A 15,208-nucleotide genomic window follows, 5' to 3' on the forward strand; every position below is an offset into this window, starting at 1 on the left:
GGGTGGTGGGAAGGAGAGCTGAAGGCAGGTGTTAATTTAGGACCAGTAGTATTTGTACTTTTTAGTATTTGTTCCCATAATATTTGAAATAATAATGGAAGAATGCAATGTACTGTTAATAAAAATATAGCAAAGATTGAGCGGGTACCCCTCATCTGAAATTCCAAAATCCGAAAACCTCCGAAATCTGAACTTTTTTTTGAGTGTTAACATATGAAAAATTCCAGAAGCTGCTGGGAAGATCTCTGCACATCACAGATAGTTGGATGAAGTGACCTCACATACGCAATGATCAGAAATGAATGAAAAATAGCAAAACACTGCATAAAGCCAAAAATAAGGATCTCAATCATGTATTGTCAACGTTGAAGTGAACATATGCCGCTTAACGGTGTGCTGATCATGAAACAAACAAAGATCTGTCATAATGAACTGAAAACTGAAGGTAATTGCCAATATTCGGCAGGCTGGTTGCAGAAACTTAAGAAAATTCACGACATTAAATTTTTTAAGCATCTGCTGATCTCGAAAATCTAGCACCAGAACAAATCTATATCGCTGATTGTTTTTACACCTTACATAAAACCTAAAAAAATGTAAAATACCATGTACTGTAACCCTTTAATCAAAACACCGCACTGTCAGTAGAGACTGAAGCCTGCCATTGTTGTTCAACAGTATTTATTCTCTCCCAATGTCACTGTGCTGCTTTTGTTACCTTGCACACTGAATATTTTCATTATATCAATAGAATGTAATAATTTTTTACTGTTAAGTACATATGTGTGATGACAAGTTTAAGAAACACTGTTTACCGGTAGCACATAAATTTAGAGTCGGAAATGATAGTGATCCTAAGCTATCTCATTGTAAATTCCAAAATCTGAAATAAAGCCAAATTCCAAAACACTTCCGGCCCCAAGCTTCTCAGATAAGGGGTACTTAACATGTAATGTGAAATTTGTATTCAGTGTGTGGAATATAAAACAAAGGTACTGGCACTCTTTAGGCTGTTGATAAATAATGCTTCCCACTTTACATTGCATCAACAAATATTGGAACAGAAGTTGGTTTAATTTCCCGGAACGGTCCACTGTCTGGTGAGATTATTTCAGTGCTGTGATGTACCTCCAGATTTCCACTTTTATTTTATACTCCTTCATATCCATGGTGATAAGAATCTTATCTCAAGCTGACCCATTACAATTATGTGCAGTGGAAGAGAGTGCCAAATTTATATCAAGCTCAGCATACGAAATTATCTCCTAACTTAACTCCTAAAAGGCCAGTCTCCGATCTTTAGGATTAACCTTATTCATGGGCTATCCAAATAATTATACTGATAGGCAAGATGAGAACTGGGGGACATAGTCTCAAGATTGGGGGGAGTAAACTCAGGACAGGGATGAGGAGGAAATGCTTTTCTCACTGGGTGGTGAATCTGTGGAGTTCTCTGCCCAATGAAGCAGTGGAGGCTACCACAGTAAACATACTTAAGACAAGATTGGATAAATTTTTGCACAGTAAGGGAATTAAGGGTTACGGGGCAAAGGCGGGTAGGTGGAGATGAGTCCATGGCCCGATCAGCCATGATCTTATTGAACAGCAGAGCAGGCTCGACGGGCCAGATGGCCTACTCCTGCTCCTAGTTCTTATGTAGACCCAAGCTATCTGTTCTCGGTGATGACTTACTGATCAAACCACCTTTAAGCTTCCATGTTCCAGGAAGTAGGACATGTGAGTAGAATCTTGTCGCTTTTGGTGTCCATGCACCACTCTGATTAATCTACACGCACTCCTTCGCAAAGGTGCGGTGCCCCAAAACAATTCACAAAGCTCTAGGTTTTGTATAAACTAGGCTTTCGGTTAGAATTAACAGTGGCATAACCTCCGTGCCATCTGTTTATACAGAAATAAGTTCCATTTGTGAATTTGACTATATAATTTGCATGCCCTTGACAGACCATTTAATGTAGATGGATCCCACAATCTCTTTGGACATTTAATATGGCGTGCTTTTTATCATTTTGGTTTATTGTACCCTTTCCAGATACATGTAACGGCCTCACATTTGCTGCAGTTTTTCCCACCTGGTTGGTTTATCGCTACGTTTAGAATCACAGTTCATAAATTTCACAAGCCAATACCACTAGGAAAGGGGGTTAAGTAGCTTCTCTCCTCACATTTCAGTTGTTTATGAATACAGTATCTGCATACTCAGAACAGATCTTTGTATCATCCATGGTGTCCTCAGAATTAGAACTGTCAACCATTTTACTGACTCTTTTGTGGCTCAGCTTGTTTCCTAAATATGTCAATCCTTTCCCTTCAGTTTTAATTGATGTAACAGACTCTTAAGAAGGACTCATCAAAAGCCTTCTGGCAGTCCATAGGTCTAATGTTGATGGAGAACACTGTCTGCGACATGGTTATCTCTTCAAAAACTATTTAATCAGGTTTATCAGGCTTGACCTACGTTTACAAAACAATGCTGATTTTCCTGAGGCAAAAATTTAAGGTGTTCAGTCATCTGCCCAAAATTACAATGATGTTAAAAGTTTCCTTACAAATATGCTAATTGGGCTACAATTTCTCAGTTTCCTCATGCCTTTCTTAAATAGCATATGCATCATTTTCCATTCTAAGGGATCAACTGAACTAAAAGACATTTGAAGATAATAGTCAACTCATCAGCAACATTCTCGTTCTTTATACAATATGTATATTTTCCAGTACCATAAACATCAGTGCAAAGGAGTTTTCCAATATATCTATATCTTCCTTATTTTTATTTGAATATCACTATCAATTTTCATGAGCTCCATTGCTCATTTTTACTAAAATGAACATTTTACGTTTATTTTGATCGCACCTCAAAAGTAATGTTTTTTTTTGATAATTCTGAAATATCACTGAATTATGGGTATCAGTTGTACAGAAGGTTTCATCACTTGATCTATTATATCTATTAACTTGATGCCCTGCCTTTCCGCAGGCTGTTACCCATCTCCCAAATACCCATCAACTTCGTGAAAAAAATTTGCCTCTCAAGAACTGTTCAAATCTTTCCCTCTCACCTTAAACCTAGTTTTAAGTCTAGAACTCCTTTGTACTAGGAAAAAGACTGATTACTCACCTTATCTATGCCCCTCATGATTTCATAAACCTCTATAAGGTCACCTCTCAACCTTCTCCACTCCTGGAAGAACAGGTCCCGCCTATGTACAATCTGTGTATACCTCAAGCCCTCCGGACTCAGCTACATACTTGAGAGTCTTTTCTCCACCTTATCTAGCTTAATCACTTCTTTGATTTCATTCAATAAGCACCAATTTATTCCTTTTTTTTTACAAGGACAGTGCAGGATACACTAAATCTGAGATAAATTTCAGATGCACAAAGCACACCAGGTAATATTAAGTTGTGTCTGCAGAAAATTCATTACTTTCCTTAATGCAAGTTAAAGAATGAAGCAACACTGAGATGTGTGATTCTCTTTATTGATAAGAATATCAATTTTGTATTTGGTGTCCATGAGATTGCCACACTGTAGAAGTGATCATGAATGTTTGGCTTGTCTGCCTATCTTCCATGTTCCTGAAAGAACTGATCATTAACTTGAACTCGCCTTCCATACCCAAGGTCTTCTTGCAACCCGATGTCCGCTTTCCTTGGCAGTAGAGACCCAAGGTGCTGCAACCCAAAGCACATTATAGCTGACTGCATGCTTGTTTGTGTGGTCACTGTTGTAAAGCTGGATGCACAGAGTCTGATTTTTTACACAGTAAGCTCCCATAAACAGCAATGTGATTATGCTCGATTTATCACTTTGCAAGTATTAACTCCAATACAAATATAGGCTGAAACGATGGGGAGAATACACCATCCTCTCTTTATGACACTTCTCCGCAGAACCAAAGCTTTTCAGAAAATGTTGCCTTTTACTCCAGTAAAATGCTTTTCTTAGAAGTCACCAGTATAAACCTGTTGTGAGATAGAACCTGCTTCATTGTACTCCACTTGGTTTGGACAAGCCATCAAAATACTCTGAGGGTTATTTCAATTTCAGCAGGAATCCATTAGAATCTTTAAAATAATTTATTATCTTCACACAAGCTCTTACACATTTGGAAATAGAACAAGAAAAACAAGTGAAATCTTATCAGTGGAAGTAAATGACGATTTTTAGACGTTCAAGGTCATTAATTAAAATCAGATCAAATTCAGAATAATTCTGTACTTCATAGTCAGGGGAGAAATACATTGTGAACAGGTGGGAATCGAGAAAGGATATATTTAAAAGCATAAGTTAGGTTACTTGAGATATTGTAAAAGTAGAACAATAACTCTGAAGATGCTTCTCAATGAACCGATGTAGTTGAGCTGCCAGTAGTCTGGTACAACCCTGGTGTTATGAAGTAGCCGGTTGCTTCGTGATGACGGCCTGATTCACAACACCAGCTGCAGCACCTTACTATAATAACCAGTGTGCACCAACTCACCATTCCTTGACAATGGTCACCTCGTAATCACCTCTACCAATATAATGGGAAAAACAGTATTACCATTATACATAACAACAAGAGGAGACATTTGCTAATTTCATGCAGTGTACCTGATTGCAGACCTTGTTTTGATTCTTTAGTCTAAGTCATTGTTGATGGAGTAGCTCTAAAAAAGGAACTGGAGTATTGGAGGCAACCAAACAGACCATGGCTTGCAGAAAGGCAGAAAAGATTACACTTTAGCCAAACTAACCTGCCGGATCATCCACAGATTCTCTACTTGAGAATTACACCTTTGCCTTAAATTGCATGAACTTTAAACCACAGAACTGATGGTCTGTGAAGAAAGAAGGTGCATTGGTATGGTCAGTACACGTGCTGTTGCTGGTAGTTGGGAGAAGGACATGTGTGTGTTGAGTAACGTGGTTGGTATCTGGGCTAGAGTTGTTACTTTGGATCGTTATTCAATGGGTAATTATACATTGGATTGACTGATTGTTGCACCATCTTCAAAATAATGGAAAGTACCCAGAATGCATTTCCTTATCACTAAATGGTTTAAAGAAATAAAGCATATACAATGAATCTGGTAAGAAATATTACCACATGATGGACAGGAACAGTCAAAGGCAGTTAATTCTTTCCATGGTTACCAGGAATTACCTGCAATTCACTTGCTTCAGTAGTAAGTAATGTTGCTGGATCATTTGTATCAGATTAAAATGAAGACTAGTCATTCCTGAAACCTGTTTGACACATTCACAGCTTGGTGTTGATCTCTATAAGTCAGATCTTCATGGATAATATACATCTAACTCCAAAATGTTCATGTCATATCAGGGATTTGTCTAGTATTCACTGCTATCTGGTTCTCTTGCCTATAGAAGAGAACTGCTGAGAAAGAAAATAAATTATTCACCAAGATTACATACTGTAGCAATCATGGAATTGAATATTGACATAATGCTGGGAAATTTAAATTCAGGTAATTAAATAAATCTGGATTTTATTTTTCTTTTTGAAGCCGCTAATCTAAATGACAGCTGGCATGAAACTACAAGATTGTTGCAAAAATTAATCTGGTTCACTCATGTCCTTCGGGGAAGATCTGCTGTCCTTAACCTGTCAAACATCCTGGCCTTTATAAAGATAAAAGGATTAGTTTTGTCAGATGTACATCAAACGATTACAGTGAAATCAATGGCCAACACAGTACAAAGATTTGTGCTTTGTTGCCATGCTTCCAGCACCAACATAGCATGTCTACAACTTATTTACCCAATCTGTATGTCTTTGGAATATGGGAGGAAACCCACGTGGTTATGGGGAGAACGTACAAACTCTTCCAGACAGTGGCAGGAACTGAACACTGGCCGCTGATCGCTGGTGCTATAAACGGTTACACTAACTGCCCTGCTGCTACACTGCCACCACAGCGTTTGACTCTGGGTCTACCGATGTGATTACCTTTTAACTGTCTCATCAGTTCAGGGGCAAGAAGTGCCACAATGCCAGTGACTTCCCATCCTGTGAGTGAAAGTAAAGAGCTTGTGTTTAAAAGAAAGCAGCAAAACCGGTAACTAGCAATTTGAAGGCAATTATCTCTGCATCATAGCAAAGTACCTACTTGCTCATTATTTATAGAAACTACTGATGAGAAATCACTGGACTGAATTGCCTGCTATTTATTAATCAGTTTCTTTTGAACTTAAATCTGGCTGAATGCAGATAGTCTGCAACAATGTTATTCCCACGTTTCCTTGATAAAATCAGCCAACCAACTATTGTTCTAAAATAGTTATTAGAAGACCTTGATGTGAAATAAGTACCAGTTCCTGAAAGAGGAAGAACAGTGTGGACAAATAAGTACCTTATGGCTTTTCCACATTCATATTTGAGACACTCATTAGTTGGTTAAGCTGAACGCATTCCATCATCCCTAGTATGTTAGAGTTCCAGTAAATTGCTACTGTTTCCAGCGAAAGGATCTGAAGAACATTGGTTAATCCTACTAATGCAGCCTTACTGAAGTGGACTCTGCAGTGTTGATGCAACATGGAAATTAATCTAACACTCTCAGGAAGTTCCCCTCCCATTATGCATTTGATCAGTTCCAGTTTGGCTCCCCTCAGTGATACCCTGAAAAGGACTTCAACCAGAATATCTCATATTTCATCTGTTTTTAATGTCATAAAATATCCCAGGATGCTTTACAAGGGCATTTTCAAACTAATTTTAAACATGCAGCCATATAACATTAGTACAGGTTACCAAAAAGTTAATTCAAGAGGTGGGTTTTAAGGATCGTTTTGTTTTAAAGAGGAGGAAAGAAGTCTTGAGTCAAGGGCCTTGGCTCAGCCCTGCCACCAGTGGTAATCTGGCAAGAAAAGGAGTTTATAGATACAAGAAGAGAGTGAGGAATTGGAAGAGTTTAAAAATAGCAATGCAAATGATGAAATTTCAGTTCACTGAGTGGGATGAATAACGATGGCAGGATGCGATCAGTGTTCAGCGTCGTCAAGCGATGGTGCATGATTCATGGGGAGGCCAGCAGTACCTGAAACCACACCCAGGGAAGGACAGTCACCAGATCCTGTTCACTGACAGGAACACCTTTACTCCTCAAGAGTTGCGACTGTGTAGCTCCTGCAGCATTTTGTGTGCGTTGCTTTGGACTTCCAGCACCTGCAGATTTGCTCGTGTTTGTGTTTATAATCATTTGAGGTTGTACATTTTCAAGGCAGTTTTATCACAATCTCTTGCCATTGTTATCATACATATCAATTAGAAAGCCAAAAACGTTTAATTGACTAATTGACTGAGTACTGTTTTACTCATTATCTCCAGTATTAAACAGAGAGAAATTAAAATGCTCCATTGGTTTCCCACTCCAAGTTGCTCGCCAAAAATCAAATAATCGCAGGAGAGAAGCTGGCCAGACGTTCCAACTTGCTTATGGGAATTTGGTGTATCTGATTTGCTTAATTCTATCCCCCATTACCCCCCTCCCCAGTTCCAATATGGCAAAGATTCAGCCTACGGATGTCTTTGCAGACATCAGAATGAGAGTCAAAGGAAACAAAGCATTGCAGGTATAGTCTTGAGGGTATTTCCATGATAATGATGATTTGGATACTGGTGTGATAGAGCTCGACTGATAGCCCTTTATTTCCTGTTCGAAGAGGAGTACCTAAGAAGTACAGTACATTCCTTCTGTGGATCGTAGTTTGTTGCTCTCTGGTGAGCTACCTTTTTTAATCTTGCTGAGCCTATCTGATTTGCAGGAAGGGGATAAGTGTATTTAGACATCAGACAGTTCATTACAACGAAGCAGCCAACCATAAACACAAGCAAGTTTGCAGACGCTGGAGATCCAAAGCAACACACTCAAAATGCTGGAGGAACTCAGCAGGTCAGGTAGCGTCTATGGAAATGAATAAACAGCCTATATTTCAGGCCGAGACCTTTCTTCACGACTGAGAAGGAAGAGGGAAGATGCCAGAATAAAAAGATTGGGGTGAGGGGAAGGAGGCTAGCTGGAAGGTGATAGGTGAAGCCAGGTGGGTGGGAAAGGTCAAGGGCTGGAGATGAAGGAATCTAATAGGAGGGGAGTGTGGACCACAGGAGAAAGGGACCCAGGAGGACATGATGGGTAGGTGAGAAGAGGTAAAAGGCCAGAGTGGGGAATAGAAGAAGAGGGGAGGGGGAGGGAAAAAATTTTACTGGAAGGAGAAATTAATGTTCATGCTATCAGGTTGGAGGCTGTCCAGCTGGAATACAAGGTGTTGCTCCTCCACCCTGAGTGTGGCCTCATCATGGCACAAGAGGAGGTCATGGGCTGACCTGTCAGAACAGGAATGGGAATGGGAATTGAAATATTGGCCATCGGGAAGTTCCACTTTTTGCGAATGCAGCGGACATGCTCAATGAAGTGGTCCCCCAATACACAACAGCTCTCACCAACTTAGAGAAGGCCGCATCGGGAGCACCGGACGCAATAGACCCTAACAGATTCGCAGATGGAGTATTGCCTCACCCGGAAGGACTGTTTAGGAGTAAAGATACCTTTGGAGATGGTAGATGTTGGAGGATGATGTGCTGGATGTGGAGGCTGATGGGATGGGGGAGGGGCAAGGACAAGAGGGACTTCATCATTATTAAGGCAGTGGGAAGATGTGGTCGATGTCCAGGAAATGGAGAAGAAGCGGGTGAGGACAACATTAATAATGGAGGAAGGGAAAACCTGTTCTTTGCAAAAGGAGAACATCTCTTGAAAAGGGGCATCTGCCTGGCTTCATCCAAGGATTTACATGACCCACTCAGACAAATTTGAACCTTGCAATGGAGCAACATTTTCAATGTATTTTTCAAGTGAAGTAATCAGTTAGATTTGTGAAATGCGGCATGCTCCTAATCCTTGCAAGAATGTCTGTCCTTAAAGAAATGAAGTTACTCTGTATTGAACTCCTTGATTTCAAAGCGATACAAGTAACCTGTCAAAAGTGATCAGTCACTGTTACCTGGATGCTTCCTGTAAGTGTCAAATTCCCTATTGAGAGGAGATATATTGGGCAGCTGATACGTCAAGGTTTGAGATAATGGATTCTGCTATTTATTGTTATTTCCAAAAGTTCATGGGATTATGGGGGTGTTTTTCACTTCAATCGACATCCAGTTTGTGTGGAACTATCAACATCTAATAGGTGAATGACAGCACCTGGACAGATAGTCACCTTTTAGAAGGTAGTGAGGGTCTTTACAATAAATACCCAGAGCTGGCTTCGGGATTCCCTGTACCATCTTGGCCTGCCTCTGAAGGATGCTGTTGGTTTCATGTGCATTCTCAGGTAGCTCCGCCAACACCTCGAAGCAGCACCTTTGGATTTGGAACACATTGACAGAGTGATGTGTACATCCTTGCACATTTCCCACATTGCTTTGTTTCTTAAGATTGAGAGAGAATTCCACTTAAAAATCCATCACAACGTGAATAGGATATTTGTTGATGTTGGTTGAGAAACAAAAATTAGACCCGGGGTCATTATCTGCCCTAAAGGCCTCAGTTTTACATCCTGACGAAAAGGTGGTACGTCCAAAAGTACAACACTCCCTCAAAATATACTACGCTACATGATGTAACAGGAATACGTTTGCTCTAGTTTCAGCATTCTGACTCAGAGGTACATTTTTTACTAACCATTGGGAATAGGCAGAAATGCAGAACCAGCAGGCTGCACTGACACAAACATTTGACAAGGGAAATTATCCTGAAGCACATCACCAATGAACGAGGCTCAGGGTGAAAATTCATTATGAAGTTTACCCTGCTGAAGGTATTGAGATAAATGGCAGGGATTACAAAACTGTAACCAAAAGAATAGGGTTTAGCGATGGTGGGATTATCAAGCTGTGGGGGTACAAGTATTGAATCTGAATCTCATATACTGGGTCATTGGCTGTATTTAAGGCAGAGCTTCATAGGTTCTTGATTGGACACCACATGAAAGGTTACAGGGAGATGGCCAGGGAGTGGGGTGAGGGGAAAAAGGGATCGGCCATGATTGAATGGCAGAGCAGACTCGATGGGCCAAATGCCCTAATTCTGCTCCTATGTTTTATGGTCTTATGGACTTATTAGCGGCTGGGAATCAATGGGTGCTGGTAGGTGATTGTGGAGGAAAAATTAAGCTTGAGGACTGGGGGTTGGTAGAGTCGTGGGGAGATCGTGATTAAAAAGCAGAATGGGTATACGTCCTTGATACTAACAATAGATCATGTTATCAGCGAGGAACTGGTTGTATAGGTACTAGTCATTTGAGATGCAACGTGATGAACGGTTTGTTTGATACTCTGATCGATGAGGAACCAATTGTACAGGTGCCAATTTTGAATAAATTGCGGAAACAGTGTCTGGAGGCCGGCTGATCTAGTGTGATTAGATTTACTGTACAAATTGGGATTGTAACCTTGTGTTAGCAGACGTGTTCTGAGGAATGGCTCCCCATGAATTCATGAAATAAAGGCAGTAACCAGCTTCGATATCTTTGCCTACTTTGTGTTTGATCCGTACTCAATTCTCGAAGCGATGAGCAAGCAGGATAGTGTAGAAGAATCCAGATAGAGTTTTTTTTGATGAACTGAGGTGTATTTGTGGGATGTAAGGCTGGACAGTAGAGATCTGATTTACCCAAGTCTGGAGGCTGGGTGAAGGAGAAGCTAAGGCAGGTGTGGCTCTGGCTGAAATTTAAAGTAATCTTTAGAATTGAATAGAACACTCTTTATTCATTACAATTAATGTTTCTATTTCACAATCAATAAAACTACCTTGTTAAAACAGTTATCAACGTTACCACTAATACCAGAATCAAAATTATATTTGTCATTAATAACCTGACGATCAATGATAGATTTGGTATCTTCATTCATAATAATAACAATAATATTAACTTTATAACTCTTGCCAATAATGTACAATATTATTCATGCTTAATTATATTTTTATCATTAATACTAGACAGATTCATTGGCACTAATGCTGGTCATATGTCAATTATCATTAATGTTAACCATATATTCATTACCTTCAATGAACAACTTATAATTAATACTGGTCTTATTTGCAATGCCGATAATATTGATGCTGGATTTGCTATTAATAATTTTTTACGTGCATAGCTATTAATTCTAGTCCATCACTGCTGTTTATATTTAGTATCTGCAGTGGTCCTAACCGCATCACCAGTAACACTGTTTGCTACAATTAATACTAACTCTGCATTCGCCATTAGCATCTTCCTCATCTCCATTATCATAATATCATGCAAATAAGACAAGTTGTACATTCCTAACTAACAATTTCAGACATTACTCTGATGCTCTCTGTTTACTTGTATTAATTGGCCTTGTATTCCATTAACGTGAATATCCAATTAATCCATATGTTTTCTATGTATTTGTTACCAATAATAGTATTGTCATGGCTTGTTAATTCTACCATTCCATTAATCAACAGCGATCACTTGTATTCATTGCCTATTATAAAGGCCCTTCCGTTGTTAGCTTTATTTATTAACATCGATTGATGTTGAATGCACATTTGCATTAATGCATTCTTTAATTATTAATTGTGCACAGCGCTGTGTATTCCATTTTTTGCTAATCCTGCACCAATAATCAATGAATGTTTGCCATGAAAACAGTTATATATTCATCATTATCATCCTTTCATCCGTAACCACTGATGAATATGATGATTAACATTATTTGTTGTATATTTATTGTGGCACTTTACCGGTTACCATTAACACAAGTAGTATTTACCGTTATGATCAAATTATACTCTTGCAGTCTGGGCTGGTGTGATGCCAGCTGGGTGGGTCACTTGTGCATTAGCTTTATCTATGTCCTCTTATGCCAATGATTGATTACCAGCTGTTCCTGCTCTTTTGGCTGAATGAATAAATTGATTGACAGTGAATTAGCAATTCCAAACTATATTGGAAAAACTAAACCTTCGTGCCTTTTTGCCTCAATACTCGTGTCTCATGTCAGTACGTCACCCAGCTCCAGATGTAGAAGTAGGGGAGATGCCACTCTAGAAAGTTGCTGCAGAGATCAGAGAAAAGACATGAGACTTGCATTTCTACACCACTTTGAAGGTCTTTGGATGTCACAAGGCCTTTCACAACCAATGATGTACTTTTTGAGAGATAGATCCTGCTGTAATGTAAAAAAAAGCAGACTGTGCACAACAAGGTATCATAAACAGCAATTAAATAATGACCAGATTTCTAAAGTGAGCAATAAATATTGGTCAGAAGCTGGGGGGGGGGGGGGTGGAAGGAGCTGCCTTGTTATATTTCTGTAGCAGCCTCTTCCAAAAAAAAGCAAGAAAATGATTGCACTGTCACTCAGAGATGCAACCTCCTTTCACAATGCGTGAGATGAGAAATCTGGAAAACCTCAGACTGCCAGCATTTAGCGTTTAAATAGGTTGGGTAATGAATAGCCATTCACTTTGCTGTAGGTGACTATCGGCTCAAGCTCATTCCTGCAGCTAGAAAAAGAAACAGCACAAAGGAAGCCTACAGGTATCCGCAGCTGTCCACGATTCTACTTTCCCTGTGACGCCCTACCTCAATTGAAACCCAGCAGATGTACTATCCACACAGGAATCACATATGCCAATCCTGATAAATGTCCCAAGTGCTGCAGCCATTTCACTTGCGGTGCGTAATTAATTTTGTTACTGTTCGCCTGCACTTGTCAGACTGTGGGAGAAAAGCTATCTTGAATTATGGGGTGGGGCAGGGTGCGAGAAGGAGCTGTAATGAACAGGTACACACCCAATATCTCTTTTTTTTGTCTCATCCCTCTGCGGATGCTGACTGGTCTGCTGTGTATCCCCAGCATTTTATGCTGTTGTGCAAAAGAGCAAGGAGAAGTGTCTGCAGAGCTTCATACTGAACTGATGATGCATAGAAAACACTTCTGAATTTCTTCGTTCTTGACCTACATGTACGACTACAATTTCAGATTTCATTTCTGAGGCTCACCAGTTTTAACAATTGGCTACCCAATAACAATAGCTGCTAGCTTTCATAATGCAACAATAATTAAAACAATGTGGCTGCTTTTTAAAAAATTCCATAGTGATTCTAATTTAATAAATCTCAGTTTTGGTTTGGCTATTATGAATAATAGCAACATGAATAAGTACAGATCGACAGCATTGTGATTAATTGAGGGCAGAGTGTGTGGGAAAAGTAAAAAAAAATCTTTGAAAAATATTCAGTCGTGAAATTGCATTTTAATCCAAAATTTCTAAAAAATACTGTACCTATGTCCTTGTGGCCTTGGACCAGTCATTTGATTATAAGACTCACCTGCGTGTTGCTCTATATGTTCTTGCCAGCATCTTCTGATATCAGGAACTACATGCAGCTCTGCCTGCAGAATGAGATGAGTTTGCTACACCCAGTACTGCGCTCAGAGTGACACAAGGAGCATTTTATAATCTGCTGGCCTGCACCAAGCTCAGTGATAGCAGGGGGGTATCCAGCAGGCTCAGAATAGATTCATTGCAGGTTAACCAGCCGCACATCACCCTCTCTAGTAAGTGGTTCTGATCTGAAGTCATTCCATGAGCAACCTGATTAGAATTGCTCACCTCCCCCATTTGGAAAAAAAAACCCAACATGATACAGCAGAATGGGAGGGCTTGCAAATTGATTTCTGAAAATTTCCAGCAATTTACCCCTCCCTTTCCCAGAAAATGCAGGGTTAGCTTTTTAATCACGCCACTTCGCATCAGTTGTACAAGGTTTGGAAGACTAATACATGAGAAATATGAATATGATGGTGTGCGTGTGTGATCTCAGGATTTAAAACAGTTAGAGCCGCAGCCTCTGTTTAAAGCAGGGGAAAACACAAATGTGCACATCTCTGGTCTCCATATTCCAGACCAGATACAGAGACACTGAGAAAGGTGGAAGATTTACAAAGATGATATTAAAATCAAGAGGTTACAACTATTGCCAGTGATGGAGGGCTAGAGAGTGACCCAATAGTAGCTTATGATATAAGGGCTTGATAGGGTAAGTGGGGAAGCTGTTTCCCTTTCTGGGGCATTCACAACTGCATTCAACCCCCACAAAGAATTACTAATAAATTAATATATCCACAAGTCCTGAATTCAAGAGTAACTTCTTACTGGGAGAGTGATGAGAATGGAAATTTAATGAGTATTTGAGGTGAATAGCAGGAATGAATTGGATTGAAACATATAAGATTATTAAGGGATTGGACACGCTGGAGGCAGGAAGCATGTTCCTGCTGGTGGGTGAGTCCAGAACCAGAGGCCACAGTTTAAGAATTAGGGGTCGGCCATTTAGAACGGAGTTGAGGAAAAACTTTTTCACCCAGAGAGTGGTGGATATACGGAATGCTCTGCCCTAGAAGGCAGTGGAGGCCAAGTCTCTGGATGCTTTCGAGAAAGAGATGGATAGAGCTCTTAAAGATAGCGGAATCAGAGGTTATGGGGATAAGGCAGAAACTGGATACTGATTGTGGATGATCAGCCATGATCACGGTGAATGGCGGTGCTGGCTTGAAGGGCCAAATGGCCTACTCCTGCACCTATTGTCTGTTGTCTATTGAATTCATGAGACAACTGTAAATTCTCATGCTGGGGGAAGGTGGATTGGAATGACAGGGAGTGTGAAGGACTGACATATGAAGCATAAACACCAGCACAAACCATTTGGGCTGAATGGCCAGTTTGGTCTTCAGGTTCTCTGTAACTCCATCCTTTGTCGCAGAGATCCTTCGGAAGTTCTGCTGCAATTAACATAGGAGGAGGAAGTTTCCATATAAAAACACTGTGGAGAGTGCACATCTCCATTATGCCTCGGGTGTGTTGCGTTGGGAAGGAAGCAGGAAGTTTAATGGACAAGTGCGCTGTCAGCCCAATACGTGGAGATCAAAGAGTATGGAGCTTCATTGTGATTCAGGAAGAAGCCATCTCACTCTGCGCATTTCATTGCAAAATTAAGATATGGAGATGCGAGGTCCAATTTGCATCCATGCCTTGAATAGCTAACAGATCCAGCAGTGCGTACCAGCACATTTAAAAGTTGAGGATGAAGATACAGTGAACAATTTTATGCTTAGTCTGTATTTATCATGGAGAAGGATCTGGAATC

At 40.0% G+C, this 15,208-nt stretch overlaps 1 long non-coding RNA gene across 1 annotated transcript; it reads right to left on the bottom strand.

Moving 5' to 3' along the window:
- Window positions 1–3,566: 3,566 nt before the first annotated feature.
- LOC140204199 (uncharacterized) lies at window positions 3,567–13,483 on the bottom strand. Its single transcript, XR_011887560.1, has 3 exons — window positions 13,391–13,483; window positions 9,239–9,381; window positions 3,567–3,693 (listed from the first exon to the last, which is right to left on the bottom strand). It is a non-coding gene; the product is annotated as an uncharacterized lncRNA (long non-coding RNA).
- Window positions 13,484–15,208: the final 1,725 nt, after the last annotated feature.

This window comes from Mobula birostris, chromosome 1, assembly GCF_030028105.1.
Source record: "Mobula birostris isolate sMobBir1 chromosome 1, sMobBir1.hap1, whole genome shotgun sequence".
Taxonomy (NCBI): domain Eukaryota; kingdom Metazoa; phylum Chordata; class Chondrichthyes; order Myliobatiformes; family Myliobatidae; genus Mobula; species Mobula birostris.